Source organism: Tachypleus tridentatus, chromosome 11 (assembly GCF_004210375.1).
Source record: "Tachypleus tridentatus isolate NWPU-2018 chromosome 11, ASM421037v1, whole genome shotgun sequence".
NCBI classification, from domain to species: Eukaryota; Metazoa; Arthropoda; class Merostomata; order Xiphosura; family Limulidae; genus Tachypleus; species Tachypleus tridentatus.
Window position 1 is genome coordinate 8205006 of NC_134835.1, and position 21507 is coordinate 8226512.

Consider the following 21507-nt stretch of genomic DNA (forward strand, 5'->3'; position numbering starts at 1 on the left):
GAGTGTATATTCTCTTATCACAACCATTATCTTTTCAAAACTGGTTTTTATACTTATTTTCATGCATCTAGTCAGTCCTTTACCGCTATTACGTGCCACATGGCACGGAAGGCTCAAAAATGGACCTGGGATACTTTTTGTAGGTACTCCACACTCTCGCACTGCATTGCTTTCCAGCAGGCCCGTACACATGCTTGTTGGGTAATACGTCTAAACCAGAAGGACTCTTGGATTAAGCTCACAACCAGCATATCTTCTACCACCAGTTCCAAAGTCATATGGGACAAGGTTCAAAAGGTCAGTGGGCAATATAATTCTGTCACCCTCTTAATCTTAATCTCTGATGGCCAAGACGTAGCTGATACCTGGAGCATCATTGGAACTCTAGGTGAAAGCTTTTGCTGAGTATCTAGCACTTCTGCTTCTTCCTCTACCTTCTTAGCCATCAAGACTCTTTACACTAGTGGAACTCAAACTGGCCCTTCCTTGGTCTGGCAGTACATTGGTCGGACCTGATGATGTACCCTATGAAATGCTGCACCATCTATCTCCTGTTTCTCTTGCTATTTTTCTGATTGTTTTTAACTGTATCTAGCAGGAGAATATTTTTCCTGATGCCTGGTGCCAGACTATTGCCCTACCTTTCTCTAAGCCTGGGAAGGATCCCAAGATATCTTCAAACTATTGTCCAATTGCTTTGACGAGCTGTCTCTCTAAGACCTTAGAGAGGATGGTTAATGCTTACCTTGTTTGGTTTCTCGAATCAAACAACCTCCTCTCATCCACCTAGTGTGAGTTCTGCTGGCAGCACTCCACCATGGATCACCTGATTCGACTTGAAACGTCAATCAGAGAAGCCTTTCACAAATGACAACATCTTGTATCAATATTCTTTGACATTGAGAAGGCTTATGACACAACATGGAGGTATGGCATTTTGCAAGACCTCCATATATATAGGTTACGTGGCCATTTACCCATTTTTATTTAAAAAATTTTAATGAACAGGAAATTCCAAGTCCGTGTTGATTCGACACTTTCCCAATCTTTTCTACAGGAACTTGGAGTCCCTCAGAGCTGTGTTTTGAGTGTCACACTTTTCAGTATAAAGATTAATGTTATCACTAAAAAACTCTCTCTTATGGGCTCTATGTCAACAATTTTCACATCTCATGTCAGTCGTCGAACATGAGGTACATTTATTGAAGTGGACCACAGCAAACGGCTTTAACGTCTCTCTCTCTAAAACTGTTTGCATGTACTTTTGCCACCAACAGAGTATTCACCTTTATCCTGAAGTTGTGCCGCCTGTGGCCCCTGAGACAAAATTCTTGGGGCTTATCTTTGACCATAAGCTGACCTGTACACAATACATCAAGCAGCTACGGGTCAAATGTACAAGAGTACTGAACATCCTCCATGCCCTCTCTTCCACTACATGGGGAGCAGATCAATGTTCTATACTAAAGATATATCGTGCACTATTTAGATAGAAACTAGAGTATGGATCACTGGTCTATGGTTCTGCCTGGACCTCAGCCTCAAAGATGCTGGATCCCATTCATCATCAAGGACTTTATCTCTGCACTGGGGTTTCCGAACTTCCCAAATTTAGAGCTTATACACAGAGTCTCATGAACCTTCTTTGCACCTCTGCTGTTTGCAAATTCCTTTACTATGAGCTTCGAAACTTCGTTCCTTACCAAAGTATCCCACCTGGAGTTGTGTTTTCCTTCCTTGGTAAGTCATACTTTTTCAGATCAGATGATTTGCAATTGGCTCTTTTGGCGTTCGTATTCAGGTGCAATTGAATGAATTGGGTCTGTCTTTGGTTAACATTGCTGTATCCACTGGTCAGCTCATCCCACCATGGCTTCTTACAGTCACCAAATGTGACCTATCTTTAAGTCATCTGAGAAAAGCAGACACTCCTAATTGGAAATACTGTCTGTTATTTGCCGAAGATTTTTCAAACCATCTTTCCATTCCTATTTATACAGATAGTTTGAAATCAGGTGACTCTGTGGGCTCTGCCATGGTTTGTTGTGGTTCGGTAGTTGCGTGCAGAATCCTCCTCTACAGCTTCTGTGTTTACTGCTGAAAGGTACGCCATTTCTCTTGCCCTGGATCACATAGAAGTTAAGCAGTACTCAAATTGCACTATTTATACTGACTCGCTTAGCTCTCTATTGGCCCTGAAATTGCTTCACGTTAATTCACGCCCTGTTCTCGCCAATGTTCAAAACCGGTTGTCCCATTTCTCTTTAACATGTACTTTTATCCAGTTTTTCTGGATACCGGGCTACATTGGTATTCGCGGGATCGAGCTCGCCGACACTGCAGCTAAATCTATTTGCTCTTGCACTGTCACTGTTGTGCCTGTTCCATACATGGACTGTGGTTCTTTATTCAAGACTCGGTTTTGTGTCAGTTGGCAGTCGACTTGGAGAGAGCAACGTGAAAACAAGCTTTTCCAAATAAAACCCTCTATTGGACTTTGGCCGTTTTGTTACCGTAAGGATTGGAAAGAGGAACTTGTTCTACCTAGACTCCGCATTTGTCACAGTTTTTTAACTCGTCGTTTTCTTTTATCTGGAACTGATGCACCAATGTGTAGTCTGTGTAACACTCGGGTCACAATAAGTCACATTTTACTGTCTCGCCGTCGTTATGACTCTCAACGACGGCACCATTTTAAACATGTTCTTCCCCAAGGTTTATCGGTAACGTTAGACAGTGTTATTGGCGATGGTGACGCTGTCCACGTTAGAACTATTTTTAGTTTTTTAAAGGCCATTAATTTTTTTATGCTATTTAAGTTTTTGAATTTATACATTAGACCTTTTTTTTAATGTGATTCCCTTTTAAGAATCAAAGTCCATCTAGTTCGACTTGAAATTAGAAAATGGCCGTAACATCAAATAAATCAGAATCAGGACTGGAAAGGCCAATTTCAGGTGACTTAACAGTGGTTTTTGAACTTACCTGTTAGTCTTCCTGGCAAGTTATGATAATTACAATTATACTACAGAAAGCCCTTTACAACTTGTATTACTGTAGTTGTTCTCTTACCTCTGTGGACTAGATGTAAAAATTGGATTTAATGCTATTTATGTTTTTAATTCAAAAATTAAACATTGCCTTGTTTTATCTCAATCTCATTTTATAAATTTTACTAATTTTACTTTAACCTTTTACCGGATGTTTGGGGCAGATAGCCTAATTGCTTTGCGCCATGAAACACCAAACCAACCAACTTAATAATTTGGTGTGAGATAACAAACAAAATGTGTTGTTGAGAAATTTCTCTAACCAATGTTATTTTTGTGTATCGTTGCTAGCTAAGTAAGTCGGTATGTTGTATTTTTAGATAAAACTGAGTTAACAGAGCAATGGGATAGGTCATCTTAATAAGAGGATATTCAGTAAAATACAATATACAATACAAATCTTAACTTCTCTGACTTTTACAGAAATGAAGAAAGAAATATGTAAAACAATGAAAATAGCCTTTAAATATATGATTCACTCATTCTTGGAATTTTTTTTGAATTTCATCAAAGTATTATTTCCTGGAAACTCATTAAGTGGGCACCAAAAATTAGAAGTTTCTTAAATTTTCCTCAAAAAGTTGTGTACTTTGGTTATTTCACTGATTTGCAGGAAAAATTATATGTTAAATGAAAACAAACACTGCTAGAGTAAATAGCATGTTATCAGTGGTAGGTATCACAAGCATTTAATGAAAACAGTTGCATGAAACCTGTATATATACAAAACAAAGAATAAATACCATAATATTACAAAAGGATAAAAGCACTTAGTATGTCAATATACCACAGGTATAGAGTATAGGCCTAATCAACACTGTTATAGTGTAACAACTGTTTGACACTGCATATTACAATTGAGAGATTGATGAAATTTGATAATTGACTATTCTCATGAAATTAGATAGCTGGAATAATTAAAAACAGTAATAAGGAGAAAAATTAATCTTCTGTAGTTAATTATTTTTCTGTTAATTTATTTAAACAATACTCATGATAGATAGTTGGAATAATTAAAAACAGTAATAAGGAGAACTAATCTTCTTTAGTTAATTATTTTTCTGTTAATAATTTATTTAAACAATGCTCATGATAGATAGTTGGAATAATTAAGAACAGTTATAAGGAGAATAACTAATCTTCTTTAGTTAATTATTTTTCTGTTAATTTATTTAAACAATACTCATGATAGATAGTTGGAATAATTAAAAACAGTAATAAGGAGAAGAACTAATCTTCTTTAGTTAATTATTTTTTTGTTAATTTATTTAAACAATGCTCATGATAGATAGTTGGAATAATTAAAAACAGTAATAAGGAGAAGAATTAATCTTCTGTAGTTAATTATTTTTCTGTTAATAATTTATTTAACAATACTCATGATAGATAGTTGGAATAATTAAAAACTAATAAGAAGAATTAATCTTCTTTAGCTAATTATTTTTCTGTTAATAATTTATTTAAACAATGCTTATGAATAATTGGTTAAGTTACTCACTCAGCTCTGTTATATATAAAATGATTTTAATTTTGTGAGGTAATTCATGATGATGAGAAACCCACTTGAAGTAAAAATGTATCTGAGAACAGGTGATATGGATGTTAATACTGTTAATACCCATGCTAGCCATTTTGAGATACATTTAGACTTTAAATTTGGTTTCTTTTCTACAATTCACTCCAAGTTTTTTTTTATTGTAAGGATTAAGAAGTTATATAATTACCATTCTTGTTTATAATCTCAAGCTGTAATTCAGGTTGTTTCTCAAGTGATGCCATTGATACCACCAAGCTAGTGTCTTGTATCATGTAACATGTGGTGAAAAATCATAATAAATTACTGAAGTCTTTAAGTACTGAATTATCTATCTCTGACTGTTAATACTTGAGAATAACTTGGGACAGGTTACATAAAACTTGTACTGTGTTGAAGATCACATAATGCCACATATTATTAACAAGCTAAGTTTTCTTGTTTTCAATAAAATCCGCGACTCTCGGATTATGAGTCGAGTGCTTTAATCATTTGGCCGAGTCGCTACAGATTGAGCTATTCTTGTCTTGTTTTGAATTTCGCACAAAGCTACATAAGGGCTGTCTGCGCTAGCCTTCCCTAATTTAACAGTGGAAGACTAGATGGAAGGCAGAAGCAAATCAATATCATCCACTGCCAACCCTTGGGCTGCTCTCTTACCAATAAATTACAAAGGTTTGACAGTAACATTATAATGCCCCGACGCCTAAAAGGGCGAGAATTTTCGATGAAGGGAATTCGAACCCGCGAATCTCTGATTAACAACGAATTACTTCAAACAGCCTAACAAAATGAAACGCACTGATAGCACTTACAGTTCACCTGACAGTTTTTAGATGTTTTAATGTCAAATTCCCAATAACTTTTTGTTGGATTTCATGATACACATTAATTCATGCATAGCTAAGGACACTTAAATTCTCATGAGCGCCTGCATATATAAACTACCGTCGATTTTGACTTTTTTTTTCACATGTCTATTTTCAGGTGTTTAATAGTGTCGCCACTTATAGAAATAGTCGATTAGTGATAAGTTTCTAGTATAGCCTAACGGCGTGGTTGACATTGAAAATAGCGCACGCATGCGTGTATTGATAGGGACTTGTACCACAAAGAAAAAAAATTCCCCTCTTTTAGGTTTATGAGCAACAGGAGTTTCTTTTCGTGTTTACTTATTTTCCTTCAATATGGCCTCATGATTAAATGTTTTAGAAGGTTGTAAACCCTATTCTATCAGGTTCATGTCGTGTTTCTATCTTGGGTGCGTGCTGACAATACCAACCTATCTGTTCAATATTAACTTTCAATGAAACATGTCCACGTTCATAGAATGCTTAGTTGATATATAACTGTAACTTCCAATTTCTAGCTGGCAACAAACTCGGCTAATTCCACTAATGTAATTGTTTTACTGTGAAATGTACTTAGATGATGGGTACAAATTAGAATGTGGATGTATATTCTGTGTGTACGTTAACCCCTGAAGTGCATATATTTACTCTTTAATACCAGGCATGCGTACAGAAACGGTTCATTTAATGCTACAGAAAACAACAACAACAGAATATGAAACGCTTTGAACTCTTGTATTATACTTTAAACATAAATTTATGTTAAAGCAAGCTGACATGCTATTTAGTAAGATATAAACGTACATTCACTGCAATGCAAGCTTGCGAGAAGTCGCCACTGATAACGTTATTTCAAGCAACTGTACTCTCTGAACTTTACTGTATATCAAACCTATAAAATATTAGATGAAGCCATACTTACACTATTTTGAAACTTAAGACGCATACGTTTATCATTGTGATACTTCAAAAAAGAGCAATTACGATAGAATGTTTTTCATTATGAGTAATCAGAAATTTCTGAAAAACATAATAAATGGCTTCTTGCGATGTCAGAGACTAAGTAAACCGTCAGTGTTATATGTATATATGCAGTTTTTTTTCCAATTATCATATATGAGGCGTATAGACTTTATAGTATTTCTGTTAATAGACAATTAGAATAGAATAGAATTAGGATCTCTGAAACTTTGCACAGCTTTCCAGAAATTTTGTAATATTATAATCGATCAACGAAACTTTCAGTACTTTAATATGTCAGGTTGCCACAGCAACATGTGGAATATTATCTGATAATTCATCACTGTTTGTAACATTATCACCTAACTTTTATAATACTGAAGGAAAAATAGTGTCCAGTACAGGTTAAGTTCTACTTCTGTTGAGTACGTTCAAGGACAAAGTCGATTGCGTTGGGGGCGCGTGTCTGTTCTTGATGCAATACGTGTAACATCTATTTTAATTATCTGTAACTGAAATGCAGATCGTATTTTAAAATGACCTTCGTACATACTGAGCTAGAATCGTACGTAAAGCATGGAGTGTATCATGAAAGAAGTGTCCACCATCTATAAAACGAAAGTGTTTTACTTTATTGATGGATTTATATAGAGTCGATCTTTATTTACGTTTATAGTACTTTAAAATAACGTTAAAGATATGATTATTAACTTCATTGTACACACGCGCGTCACTTTGATATATATTTATCAATATGAATAATTCATTTAACTTCCAAGACTGTCAAATATGAACGAGGCTTGTTAAAGGTGACTGAAATATTACTTGACTTTATAAAGTAGATCAAACTTTAAATACTCTATTCAACAACACAGAAGAATTTCTCGTATTATGTTTCAGTTCATAGTTGAAATACGAGTGACTTGTGTACATGACATATCAATCTTATAATTGATGTGAATGTTAAGAAATATTGAAATCAATATTCAAAGTTACCTCTATTGTTTAAATCACACTTTGTAGTAAAACAAGTTTAATACTTAAATTTTGTAGAGGGCATTATTTGGAAAGAAGAGGTTAGAAAACTATGTTCTGGTAATATTGTGGATTATTGAATACTAGTTGTTTTTATTTTTATCTTTAGAAATTAAACTTGAATAATAAAAAATAAATAAATTTAGTAAGATTGGGGCCTAAAATAGTAGGAATAAGCTTTTAATTGAGATTTTAGTTGTGTAACGTATAGTATAATGCTAGATAAGAATTAGTACATGTAAGGGTTCTTTAGGCTTAGATAATATTCAACTTGCAGTGACATTATAAAGCAAATTAAATACATTGTGTTAGTTAATAAATATAGTATAAAAATTAGTTGATTGTCAAACTTCGGCTTAACACGGTATTAGTATTTAATCGTAATATTAAGTGTTTATTTTTATTCTATAAATAATACAATGATTAAGACTAGTTTGGAGATTAAGCATTCCTGGTTTGTTCGGTGCAATAGATGCATCAAATGGGTTTTAGTTGGGCACTCTGGACTACTATTCATTTTAAGGATACTAGTAGTGAGGATATTCAATTTATATATATAGTTTTCAGGTTGTAAGAAAAGTTGGAAGCTATCCTAACTAAAGCTAATTAAATATATAAATAGAAGTATAAACTATAAGAATGACAGCAGGACATCAAGAAGAGCTTAAACATATACATGCAAGGGAGGCGTCAGCTAAGATTAACAATGAAATTCAGGAAGTTATAAAGAGAAGTATTAGGGTTAAAAGTAGTGAACTCAATTGTAAAGACCCTATTCTGTTGAGCAAGATATTTAAACCCTTGGCTTATGTAGACTAGGAACTGTTGGAGGGAGGGAAAGCAAAAGGAATAGAAAAAGGATATAGATTATGAACTTAAATATGTTATAGGTGATTCCTTAACACCGTATGAGGACAGAATATTCTTTGAGGTAAACAGGGAGAAAATACATAGGTGCCATCCTAGGGCATAGGTGGAAGACATAACTGACAAAGAAAGAGATATAATGAGGGGGACTGACAATGATGCAGTTTATGTTGTGCACATACGGACTAATAACATAGGGGAAACATAAGTCAGAGGAGTAAATTAATCAGTACAAGTGGGTGATAACAGCATTTAAAGAACATAAATTAATTGTGTCAGGGATACTGCCAAGAAATAATTGTGGAGATGAAATTGTAAGTAGGTCATTAGAGCTAAATACTAGGCTGAAATTAATATGTAAAGATGAGCAGATTAGCTGGTTGGACTTGTGGGATTAGTTCAGTGGGAAGAGAGAACTATTTGAAATAGACTGTTTACACTTAAATAGGAAAGGGTTTGGCATGTTTGCAAGGGCTATTAATTCAGCTGTAAGGAAAGCTTTAAACTAGGACTAGAAGTGGTGAGGGCAAAGATAAATGAAACAAAGTGTGAATTACATGATGTTGTATTTGAGAATAATAAGGATAATAACAAGGAGATTGAATCCATTTGGGTTTCTGTTAGTGGATATAAAGGAAAAAAACTATTATTAGTTAACCAGTTAGTCAAGGAAGTAACTGAATGCTATTTTAGCATTGTTAACTTGTAATGTAGAAATGGTTGAGAGGATGGAAATTTGTATTGGGTTTGATGTTTTGCTGCATATAGAAATTGGGAATAATGGTATTTTGATTCCAAATTTAAAAAAATATATATATTTTGAAGAAATGCAACAGGAATTACCTGTTGTCAATTGGACAGCTGAGTTATTTGGACACACTGAGTAAATGTGAAGAATTAAAAGAAAATCCAATATTCAAAACTAATATATTCCTTACAGAAAGAAAATAGCAGCTGGAAGTAAAATTCCATGTTGGCTCACAAATAGTATGAGAGACGAAATTAAAGAAAATCATCACAAATTTGAAAAATTAAATTGACTGGTATTATAGAAGATGTAGAAAGTTAAGAAAGTTGGTCCAACAGGTAATTAGAACATCCAAAAGGATATCTGTAAAATATTTGTGTGAAAGCATAAAAATTAACAATAAGGATTTTTAAAGTACATTAGGGGTAAACAAAATGTTAGAATGGGGATAGGACCCCCTGAGAGATGATAAAGGAAGGCTTGTTTCTGTTGATTATAAAATGGCTTGGATAATAAATTCTGTTTTATCTTCAGTTCTTACTAATAAAGACTTAAGCAGTATTCCTCATCTTGAGCAATTGACAAATGAAAACAAAGTTGAACCAGGGACTTGCATAACTTCTGAACTTGTTAAGATACACTTTGGAAGTTTAAAGAATGATAAGGTTCCTGGACTAAATAATATTTCCTTGATGATTTTAATGGAGGTTAAAGACCAGATATGTGAGCCATGTGCCACAATATTTTTTACAAGTCCTTGAAGAGTTGGCAAGTACCAACAGATTGGAAATTGGATTGTGTTACTCCTGTCTTGAAGTTAGGTAATAAAAGTTGTGTCAGTAATTATGTCTGTGAGTTTTACATCAGTTGTGGGAAAAGGTTTGGAAAATCTGTTGATAGATGCTTTTCAAACTCATTTAACAAAGTTTAGAATTGTATTGGATAGTCAACATGGTTTCACTAAGGGAAAATCTTACTTTGAATTACAAGTGTAAATTGAACGGAAATAACCTTAACAGTATTATGAAAGAAAAGGATCTTGGTGTAATGTTTGGTCAGTCTCTTAAGCCATCCAAGCAGTGTGTTGTTGTTAGTAGTAGGACAAATATTATTTTAGGTTGCTACTAGAGAAATATTTAATACAAGTCTAAAGAGGTTACAATTTCATTGAATAGGTTACATTTGGGATAATGTGTTCAGTCTTGGTCTTATCTTAGGAAAGAGATTGAATTGCTGGTAATGATTCAGAGGAGGGTTAATAAAATGGTACCTGGGATGAAAGGATTGGTATATGAGGAGAGATTAAGATACTTAAATTTGTTTTCTGTTGAAAGTTAGAGGAGATCTGATTGAAGTATTTAAGATTGTAAAAGGAATTCATAATGTTAATGTATAAATATTTTTCACACTCAACAGTGAGAATCATAGAACTAGGGAACACACATATATGGATTCAGGCAAGGTAGAAGCCATCTTTAGCTAAGACGGTTGTATTTTTTAAATAAGGTAGTTTGCCTATGAATGGTTTGCCTTCAAATGTTGAGGAGACAGCAAATTTGAATTTAAAAGAAAGCTGGCTTCTTTTTTTTTTTTTCTTTTAGTTAATAGTTTTAGTTTGGTTTAAAGGATAGGCAACTGAGATGGACCAACAAAATTACACTTAGCAATAAAGGAAGGTGATATTATTTAAATGATACATATAAATAAAGCAAGGTGGTATATAATAATATATAATATGATTTAACGTTTCACTCATACTTTTGGTAATTACTTATTATTATAAAAGTACTTGTAGAGTCTCCTCACACAGGTTTAAAACGAGAGACTGAAGACCAAATACTTAGAACTTAATTATTTATGTTCATACTTGTATATTTGGTTTTCTTCCACTTTTTGATCAGATATTCTTTCTTCATGTCTCTCCTGTTTCTTCTTACTGAAATAAATGTTCATGTTACCTCTGTGAATTGTATATTTTTAAAGCTAAAATACTGAAAACATGAAAGTAACAATGTTTATTTATAACAGTATACTCCATACGTTGTGATAAATAGTCCTGATGAGTTACTTGTCATTTTTCTGATAATTTGAAATATTTTTTGACAGTGCCTCGATCTCTTGGTGAATGATATTTGTGTTGATTTAAATTTTTTTTACTCAAATTGTCCTGAATGTAATAGTTGAGTGCTATTTGTGATAATATAAGTTTGTTTTTTTGCTTTTACGGAACTATGTCGTATCTAGAGTGAGTGATGTTGGTGGTGACGTAAGTTTTTAATCGAAACTATCTCGCATAGGGCTGTTAAACAGTAACAGATGAATCTGTACCCGTCATGTCCTGAGACTATACTGGCATTCAGTTGTCGACGAACATCGACTGTAAATCGTGCCCTTGTTTCATGGTAAGTTGTTTTATGGTTTCTTTGTACTGTTGTAGTCATGTGGGGATTGAGCCGACGTAAGTTATGGTATTACTGTGTCGAAAGTAGTAAAAATATTTGTTAGGATTTAACAGTCTCTAAATTGGGATTAACAGATCATTGGACTATTTGCAAGTAGAGTTTATTTATGTTCTCTCTGATTCTATATGTAGTATAATACTGCAGTACACCGGCAATTTACAATGTTGGATCTTTCTGTAGTATATTACTGCTTTCCACCGGGTATTTACAATGTTGGTTCTATATGTAGTATATTACTGTAATACATCGGGTATTTACAATGTTAGTTCTATATTTAGTATATTACTGTAATACATCGGGTATTTACAATGTTAGTTCTATATTTAGTATATTACTGTAATACACCGGGTATTTACAATGTTAGTACTATATTTAGTATATTACTGTAATACACCGGGTATTTACTATGTTAGTTCTATATTTAGTATATTACTATAATACACCGGGTATTTACTATGTTAGTTCTATATTTAGTATATTACTATAATACACCGGGTATTTACTATGTTAGTTCTATATTTAGTATATTACTGCATTGCACCGGGTATTTACAATGTTAGTTCTATATTTAGTATATTACTGCATTGCACCGGGTATTTAGAATGTTGGATCTTTCTGTAGTATATTACTGCTTTCCACCGAGTATTTGCAATGTTGGATCTATATGTAGTATATTACTGCAGTGCACCGGGTATTTACAATGTTGGTTCTATATTTAGCATATTACTGCAGTTTACCAGGTATTTACAATGTTGGTTCTATATTTAGTATATTGCTGTAATACCTTGGGTATTTACAATGTTAGTTCTAAATTTAGTATATTACTGTAATACACCGGGTATTTACAATGTTAGTTCTATATTTAGTATATTACTGCATTGCACCGGGTATTTACAATGTTAGTTCTATATTTAGTATATTACTGCATTGCACCGGGTATTTACAATATTAGTTCTATATGTAGTATATTACTGTAACACACCGGGTATTTACAATGTAAGTTCTATTTTAGTATATTACTGTAATACACCGGGTATTTACAATGTTGGATCTTTCTGTAGTATATTACTGCTTTTCACCGGGTATTTGCAATGTTGGTTCCATATGCAGTATATTACTGTAATATACCAGATATTTACAATGTCAGTTCTATATTTAGTATATTACTGCAGTGCACCGGGTATTTACAATGTTAGATCTATATGTAGTATATTACTGCAGTGCACCAGGTATTTACAATGTTGGTTCTATATTCAGTACATTACTGCATTGCACCGATTATTTGCAATGTTAGTTCTATATTTAGTATCTTACTGCAGTGCACCGGGTATTTGCAATGTTGGTTCCATATGCAGTATATTACTGTAATATACCAGATATTTACAATGTCAGTTCTATATTTAGTATATCACTGCAGTGCACCGGGTATTTACAATGTAAGTTCTATATTTAGTATATTACTGTAATACACCGGGTATTTACAATGTTAGTTCTATGTGTAGAATATTACTGCAGTGCACCAGTATTTACAATGGTGGTTCTATATTTAGTATATTACTGTAATACACTGGGTATTTACAATGTTAGTTCTATCTGTAGTATATTACTGCAGTGTACCAGGTATTTACAATGTTGGTTCTATATTTAGTATATTACTGCATTGCACTGGGTATTTGCAATGTTGGTTCTATATTTAGTATATTACTGTAATACATAAGATATTTACAATGTTGGTTCTATATTTAATATATTACTGCAGTGCACCGGGTATTTGCAATGTTAGTTCTATATTTAGTATATTACTGTAATACACCGGATATTTACAATGTTAGTTCTATATGTAGTATATTGCTGCAGTGCACCTGGTATTTACGATGTTAGTTCTATATTTAGTATATTACTGTAATACACCGGGTATTTACAATGTTAGTTCTATATGTAGTATATTACTGCAGTGCACTGGGTATTTACAATGTTGGTTCTATATTCAGTACATTACTGCATTGCACCAATTATTTACAATGTTAGTTCTATATTTAGTATCTTACTGCATTGCACTGGGTATTTGCAATGTTGGTTCTATATGTAGTATATTACTGCAGTGCACTGGGTATTTACAATGTTGGTGTTTTATTTAGTATATTACTGTAATACACCGGGTATTTACAATGTTAGTTCTATATGTAGTATATTACTGCAGTGCACCGGGTATTTACAATGTTGGTTCTATATTCAGAACATTACTGCATTGCACCGGGTATTTACAATGTTAGTTCTATATTTAGTATATTACTGCAGTGCACTGGGTATTTACAATGTAAGTTCTATATTTAGTATATTATTGTAATACACAAGGTATTTACAATGTTAGTTCTATCTGTAGTATATTACTGGAGTGTACCAGATATTTGCAATGTTGGTTCTATATGTAGTTTTTTACTGTAATACACCAGATATTTACAATGTTGGCTCTATATTTAATATATTACTGCAGTGCACTGGGTATTTGCAATGTTAGTTCTATATTTAGTATATTACTGTAATAAACCGGGTATTTACAATGTTAGTTTTTTTGTAGTATATTACTGCAGTGCACTGGGTATTTACAATGTTGGTTCTATATTCAGTACATTACTGCATTGCACCAGGTATTTACAATGTTAGTTCTATATTTAGCATATTACTGCATTGCACCGGGTATTTGCAATGTTTGTTCCATATGCAGTATATTACTGTAATATACCAGATATTTACAATGTCAGTTCTATATTTAGTATATTACTGCAGTGCACCGGGTATTTACAATGTTAGTTCTATATTTAGCATATTACTGCATTGCACCGGGTATTTGCAATGTTGGTTCCATATGCAGTATATTACTGTAATATACCAGATATTTACAATGTCAGTTCTATATTTAGTATATTACTGCAGTGCACCGGGTATTTACAATGTTAGATCTATATGTAGTATATTACTGCAGTGCACCAGGTATTTACAATGTTGGTTCTATATTCAGTACATTACTGCATTGCACCGATCATTTGCAATGTTAGTTCTATATTTAGTATCTTACTGCAGTGCACCGGGTATTTGCAATGTTGGTTCTATATGTAGTATATTGCTGCAGTGCACCGGGTATTTACAATGTTGGTTCTATATTTAGTACATTACTGCATTGCACCAGGTATTTACAATGTTAGTTCTATATTTTTTATGAAATATGTACGCTCAAAGACCTAGTAGAATATGCTTATTTACACTCAGTCAACTAGTAGAATGTATCTACTTATATTTAATTAACTAGTAGAATGTGTCTATTGATACCTAATCAACTAGTAGAATGTATCTATTTGAATGCAGTCAGCTATAAGAATGTATCTATTTAAATGCATGCAACTAGTAGAAAATGTGTACTTACGTTATGATTCCTGATTTATGTACTGGTTTTTTGTATTTGTTCTAATATACTTTAAAAAATTAAAATTATTTTAAATAAGTTTTGTTGATTGTGAGAAGTCACAATTGCCAAGTGCTGCTAAGGATGGTTTGTAAGTAGTGTTACTGTTATCTCCTGAACAAAGAAAGTTTTATATACTGTAGATATTCAATAATAATGAACATTGAGTTAGGAAAGACATTAATGAGTCATTTTAGAAGCTGTTTATCTCGCTTCCTTCACAGGACATAAGTGCCGTGTACAGTTATATATATGAATTGCACCTTCATTTATCTTGATGTTGATAAAAGGAGATAAAGATATGATTTCTACGGGTACAAAATACTGAGTAAAAGTGTTAGGACATGAGAATATTTTGTTGTTCTTTCCGTTTTATGGGTCCTATTTTCCCATACTATAACATAATGTAAATTGTAGCATTGTGGTTATACTTCGTTCCTTTTCACAGTTGATTGAACCCTGGTGAGAATACTTATCATCCTATGGGATTTCTCTGTACTTGTACCAAGGATATATCATAAGTGTTCTCTTTGAATGAACATACTAATCAAATTTTGGGTATGAAATAACTGTCATGGTACCCTATGTTGTGTCTTAACTATATAGAAAGAAGCTAGCAAGGAGTTAGCATATGGTAGCGGTACATGCTAGGAGAAATCAACGTAATATCATTCAAGAAATAAACCTTGATAAAGTCAGTATTTAACTCTATATATTAAGTTTTGTTGTCATTTCTTGGCCAAGCAATCGTAGAGAATTGTCAGTAGAGAAGAGAGTTAACATAAAAGCTATTTGTGATGCTGGGTGGACTCCTACAAATTACTGTAAATTTGAAATGTTCCTTAAACACTGTCAAGTACATCATGGATCGTGAGACAGAGACAGGCGAATTTGAAAATAGTAAAGTAAGAGGTAGAACACCTAAATATAATGGTACTGTTATTAAGTATCTTTGTTTATGCAGCTTTTAGGATAGAAGGAAGCTTGCTATCCATCTCAAGCATGAGATAAACAACCATGAACCAGAGAAGTGTCCTGATCTACAGTATGAAGAAGACTCAATGAGATTAAAATATTTGGTTGTATAGCAGTTAGAAACCTTTACTTTTATCTCCAAATATTGTGAAGATATTGAAATTTGCTAAAAAGTACAAAAACTGGACTGTTGATGATTGGAAAAGGATGTTACGGATAGATGAGTTCAAGTTTGAAATACTTACATGAAAGCAAAGGTTGTACATCAAATGGAAGAAAGGTAAAATATATGTACCTCAATACATAGTACCTACCACAAAGTATGCTGGGAGACAGTTTGATGTTTTGGTAATGTGTTTCTGCTGAGGTGACAGGAGATGTTTGTAAAATAAATGGAATTACGGACCAGCACAAGTGCAATCATGGTATATCTAGTGGTTTGGGTATTATTGGTAAAGGATTGATACTGATCCATCTTGGTATATCTAGTGGTTTGGGTATTATTGGTAAAGGATTGATACTGATCCATCATGGTATACCTAGTGGTTTGTGTATTATTGGTAAAGGATTGATACTGATCTGTCATGGTATACCTAGTGGTTTGTATATTATTGGTAAAGGATTGATACTGATCCATCATGGTATATCTAGTGGTTTGGGTATTATTGGTAAAGGATTGATACTGATCCATCATGGTATATCTAGTGGTTTGGGTATTATTGGTAAAGGATTCATACTGATCCATCATGGTATACCTAGTGGTTTGTATGTTATTGGTAAAGGATTGATACTGATCCATCATGGTATATCTAGTGGTTTGGGTATTATTGGTAAAGGATTGATACTGATCCATCATGGTATACCTAGTGGTTTGGGTATTATTGGTAAAGGATTAATACTGATCCATCATGGTATATCTAGTGGTTTGGGTATTATTGGTAAAGGATTCATACTGATCCATCATGGTATACCTAGTGGTTTGTATGTTATTGGTAAAGGATTCATACTGATCCATCATGGTATACCTAGTGGTTTGTATATTATTGGTAAAGGATTGATACTGATCCATCATGGTATACCTAGTGTTTTGGGTATTATTGGTAAAGGATTGATACTGATCCATCATGGTATACCTAGTGGTTTGGGTATTATTGGTAAAGGATTCATACTGATCCATCATGGTATATCTAGTGTTTTGGGTATTATTGGTAAAGGATTGATACTGATCCATCATGGTATACCTAGTGGTTTGGGTATTATTGTTAAAGGATTGATACTGATCAGTCATGGTATACCCAGTGGTTTGTGTTATTGGTAAAGGATTGATACTGATCTATCAAAGTATACCTAGTGGTTTGTGTATTATTGGTAAAGGATTGATACTGATCTATCAAAGTATACCTAGTGGTTTGTGTATTATTGGTAAAGGATTGATACTGATCCATCATGGTATACCCAGTAGTTTGTGTATTGTTGGTAAAGGATTGATACTGATCTGTCAAAGTATACCTAGTGGTTTGGGTATTATTGGTAAAGGATTCTACTTCCAAGAAGATAATGAACCCAGACTCTCATCTAACCTATTCTTAGATTACTCAGCTAAGAAAGTAGCTGCTGAAGTCATTCAAAATGATGCAATGGCCATCACAGAGATCTGATATCAACCCAATTCAGAAGATGTGAGATTTGATAAATCAAAAACTTGAAAAATCAAAAGTTACTTTCAAAAACACTTTATGGGAATATATTAGAGACATCTGATGTAAAATACCAAAGAAAATTTTAATTAAATATGATACAACAATGGCTGAAAGACCATCTGTAGTTATTAAAGCAACAAACACAATTAACTATTTGCTGAACTCAAGCACTTCCACTGAGTTTCTGTTGTACTAAATATGAAAATAAATAAACTTTTCATGTTTCACCTGTGATTTACCTTCCATTGTTTTTTGAAAGTAGCCTGTAATCTAGTTGTTGACTTTGTGCTAACATTTTTACACAGTGCTATGTATCTTAAAGCTAACATAAGGGGTTTGAAAACATGTTTTATATAATAATTATCGTGCGATACTGCGTCTATAAAATTAGCACTGAATAAGTGATACTTTATTCGGAAGTTTAGTATTCAGTGATAAGATGACAAGAAAGAGAGAGACACTTTACGATGGTAGAAAATTCTCATAGCATAATAACTAGTGTTCGTGATAAGTCCAAAGTTTATCGGCTTCTAAGTGTTTGCTGTGGTTTCACTATCAGTTCCATACGGTCATCTAGTAATGTTTATCTGCATACTTATTGTTAAAACTTAAATTAGTTAAGTATTAGTCCATTTGAAGTATAATACTTACATAAAAGATTTTATACATGTTTCGTGGAAAATACATCTCCTGAGGGATAGTTTGATAAGTTTTACGTACTTCTGAAAATTCTCGAGTGAATTCAAATTTGTTTGTTTTGATTTTCGCGCAAAGCTACACGAGGGCTATCTGCGCTAGCCGTCCCTAATTTAGCAGTGTAAGACTAGAGGGAAGGCAACTAGCCCAACTCTTGGGCTACTCTTTTACCAACGAATAGTGGGATTGACCGTCACATTATAACGCACCCACGGTTGAAAGAGCAGTATGTTTGGTGCGACCGGCATCCGAACCCGCCACCCTCGGATTACGAGTCGAACGCCTTAACACGCTTGGCCGTGCCGGGACGAATTCAAAGGAGATTATAAGTGGTCATAAACGCTTCATTTCTTATATACAGTGCCAAAGAGACATTTCTCCTAATTATTGAGCTCATCGGGCCGTCTGGGATACAGTAGACATATTTTGGTGTAGAAGGATCTGTTACAATGTGAATTATAATTATCAGTTTTAAATAAGTCGTTTATAAGTCAGATTTATAGATAAGAATTAATAGCGCAACATAATTTTTATTTCAACGCTTGTAATTTATTAACTTTATTGTAATTTGCTAGAATTAATTTTAATATTATACTCAAGAACTGGCATACCAAAAAATTAGGATTGTTGTAGTAATTTTACTAACGTAACCACCATTGCTGCTTGTAGGTTTTGTAATTGTAAGCATATAAAGTTGGAAACTGTTTGACGTATTCGTAGTAACACATGGGACCCTCCAGTATATGGATCAAATATTTATGGTTCGACGCTGCTCGGCATGCAGCCGCACGTGTAATTGTGTGATTTATAGGTGTTTAGTAGAACCTTTAAAATTAACGTGGCGCACGTGATACACTAGCACGCGGCTCTATCTATCTATGCACGACGACACTCGCTATACGGTTGGCATTTTCGGTACTGTTTACCAACTGTTATTTGATAGGGTATTGTTCGAAAGTATTTGATGACCTAGTTACCAAAATTGGATTAATAATTTGTGATCACCTTGTTAATAACACTATTAATACTTTATGATCACCTACATAGTTATTAAAACTATAGTAATACTTTATGATCACCTAGTTATTAACACTGTATTAATACTTTATAATCATCGAGTTATTAACACTGTATTAATACTTTAATCATCGAGTTATTAACACTATAGTAATACTTTATGATTGCCTAGTTATTAACACTGTATTAATACTTTGATAACATAGTTATTAAAACTATAGTAATACTTTATGATCACCAAGTTATTAACACTGTATTAATACTTTGATAACTTAGTTATTAAAACTATAGTAATACTTTATGATCACCAAGTTATTAACACTGTATTAATACTTTGATAACATAGTTATTAAAACTATAGTAATACTTTATGATCACCTAGTTATTAACACTGTATTAATACTTTGATAACATAGTCATTAAAACTATAGTAATACTTTATGATCACCTAGTTATTAACACTGTATTAATACTTGGATAACATAGTCATTAAAACTATAGTAATACTTTATGATCACCTAGTTATTAACACTGTATTAATACTTGGATAACATAGTCATTAAAACTATAGTAATACTTTATGATCACCTAGTTATTAACACTGTATTAATACTTTGATAACATAGTTATTAAAACTATAGTAATACTTTATGATCACCTAGTTATTAACACTGTATTAATACTTTGATAACATAGTTATTAAAACTATAGTAATACTTTATGATCACTTGGTTATTAACATTGTATTAATACTTTATAATCACCTAGTTATTAACACTGTATTAATACTTTATAATCATCGAGTTATTAACACTGTATTAATACTTTAATCATCGAGTTATTAACACTATAGTAATACTTTATGATTGCCTAGTTATTAACACTGTATTAATATTTTATAATCACCTAGTTATTAACACTGTATTAATACTTTATGATCACCTAGTTATTAACACTGTATTAATACTTTATAATCATCGAGTTATTAACACTGCATTAATACTTTAATCATCGAGTTATTAACACTATAGTAATACTTTATGATTGCCTAGTTATTAACACTGTATTAATATTTTATGATCACCTAGTTATTAACACTGTATTAATATTTTATGATCACCTAGTTATTAACACTGTATTAATACTTTGATCACCTAGTTATTAACACTGTATTAATACTTTGATCACCTAGTTATTGAAACTATATGATTGCTTAGTTATTAACACTGTATTAATATTTTATGATCACCTAGTTATTAACACTGTATTAATACTTTGATAACCTAGTTATTAAAACTATAGTAATACATTTATGATTGCCTAGTTATTAACATTGTATTACCCCTCGGTGTGGATTTCTGTACGTGATGAGGGGACCTTCCAGGGAAGGTTTTGTTCTTTCAGTTTACCTCCTCTAGAATCTAAACATCCACCCACGTGTTTGCCATGCGTGGCAACCCGTGAAGGGGAGTAGAGGATCCTGGTGGTTGAGGGGTCCAACCCTAACACACCATTTTGGCCTTGAGTTCCTGTAGACGGGTGCCGTTTGGGTGGCTCCTCTTGGGACAATCGGCTGGTCCACTTGGGCTAGGGTCAATCGAGTACCAGTGTTGGTGTTGTGAACATTGTGTCTGATGCTGGTGTTTGGGTATAGTGCTCACGAAACCCTGGCGTTGCTGCAGTTTCCTTGCTTGACATTGTAGTGCGTCCCCTCGTAAGGCTCCATGTTGGGTGGGGTCAGTGGGCACCGAAATTTTCTTTTTTCCTATGGATCCTCCAAATAAAAATTTAAATAAAATAGTGAAAAAACAGTCAATAAGTATCGGTGAAGTTTCTCTGCCTGTGGTCCCTGAGACCAAGTTCTTGGGGCTTATCTTTGACCGTAAGCTGACCTTTATACCACACATTAAGCAGCTACAAGTTAAGTGCACAAGAGCACTGAACATCCTCCGTGTCCTCTCTACCACTAGTTGAAGAGCGGATTGATGTTTTTTGTTAAAGATATGTCGTGCTCTTATTCGATCGAAACTCGACTGTGGATCACTGGTCTATGGGTCTGCCAGACCCTCGGCCTTAACGATGCTGGGCCCCATTCATCATCAAGGAACTTCGACTCTGCACTGGGGCTTTCCGACCTCCCCAGTTCAGAACT

The 21507-nt window shown here is 33.3% G+C and overlaps 1 protein-coding gene across 1 annotated transcript in view; it reads left to right on the plus strand.

Annotated features, from left to right (window-relative positions):
* LOC143231655 (uncharacterized) overlaps positions 1-21507 on the plus strand; it is a 163880-nt gene that overhangs the window by 15611 nt on the left and 126762 nt on the right. The window contains exon 2 of the mRNA XM_076466208.1: positions 11343-11447. The gene's annotated coding sequence lies outside the window, so the exon portion shown is untranslated. The remainder of the gene's footprint in view (positions 1-11342; positions 11448-21507) is intronic.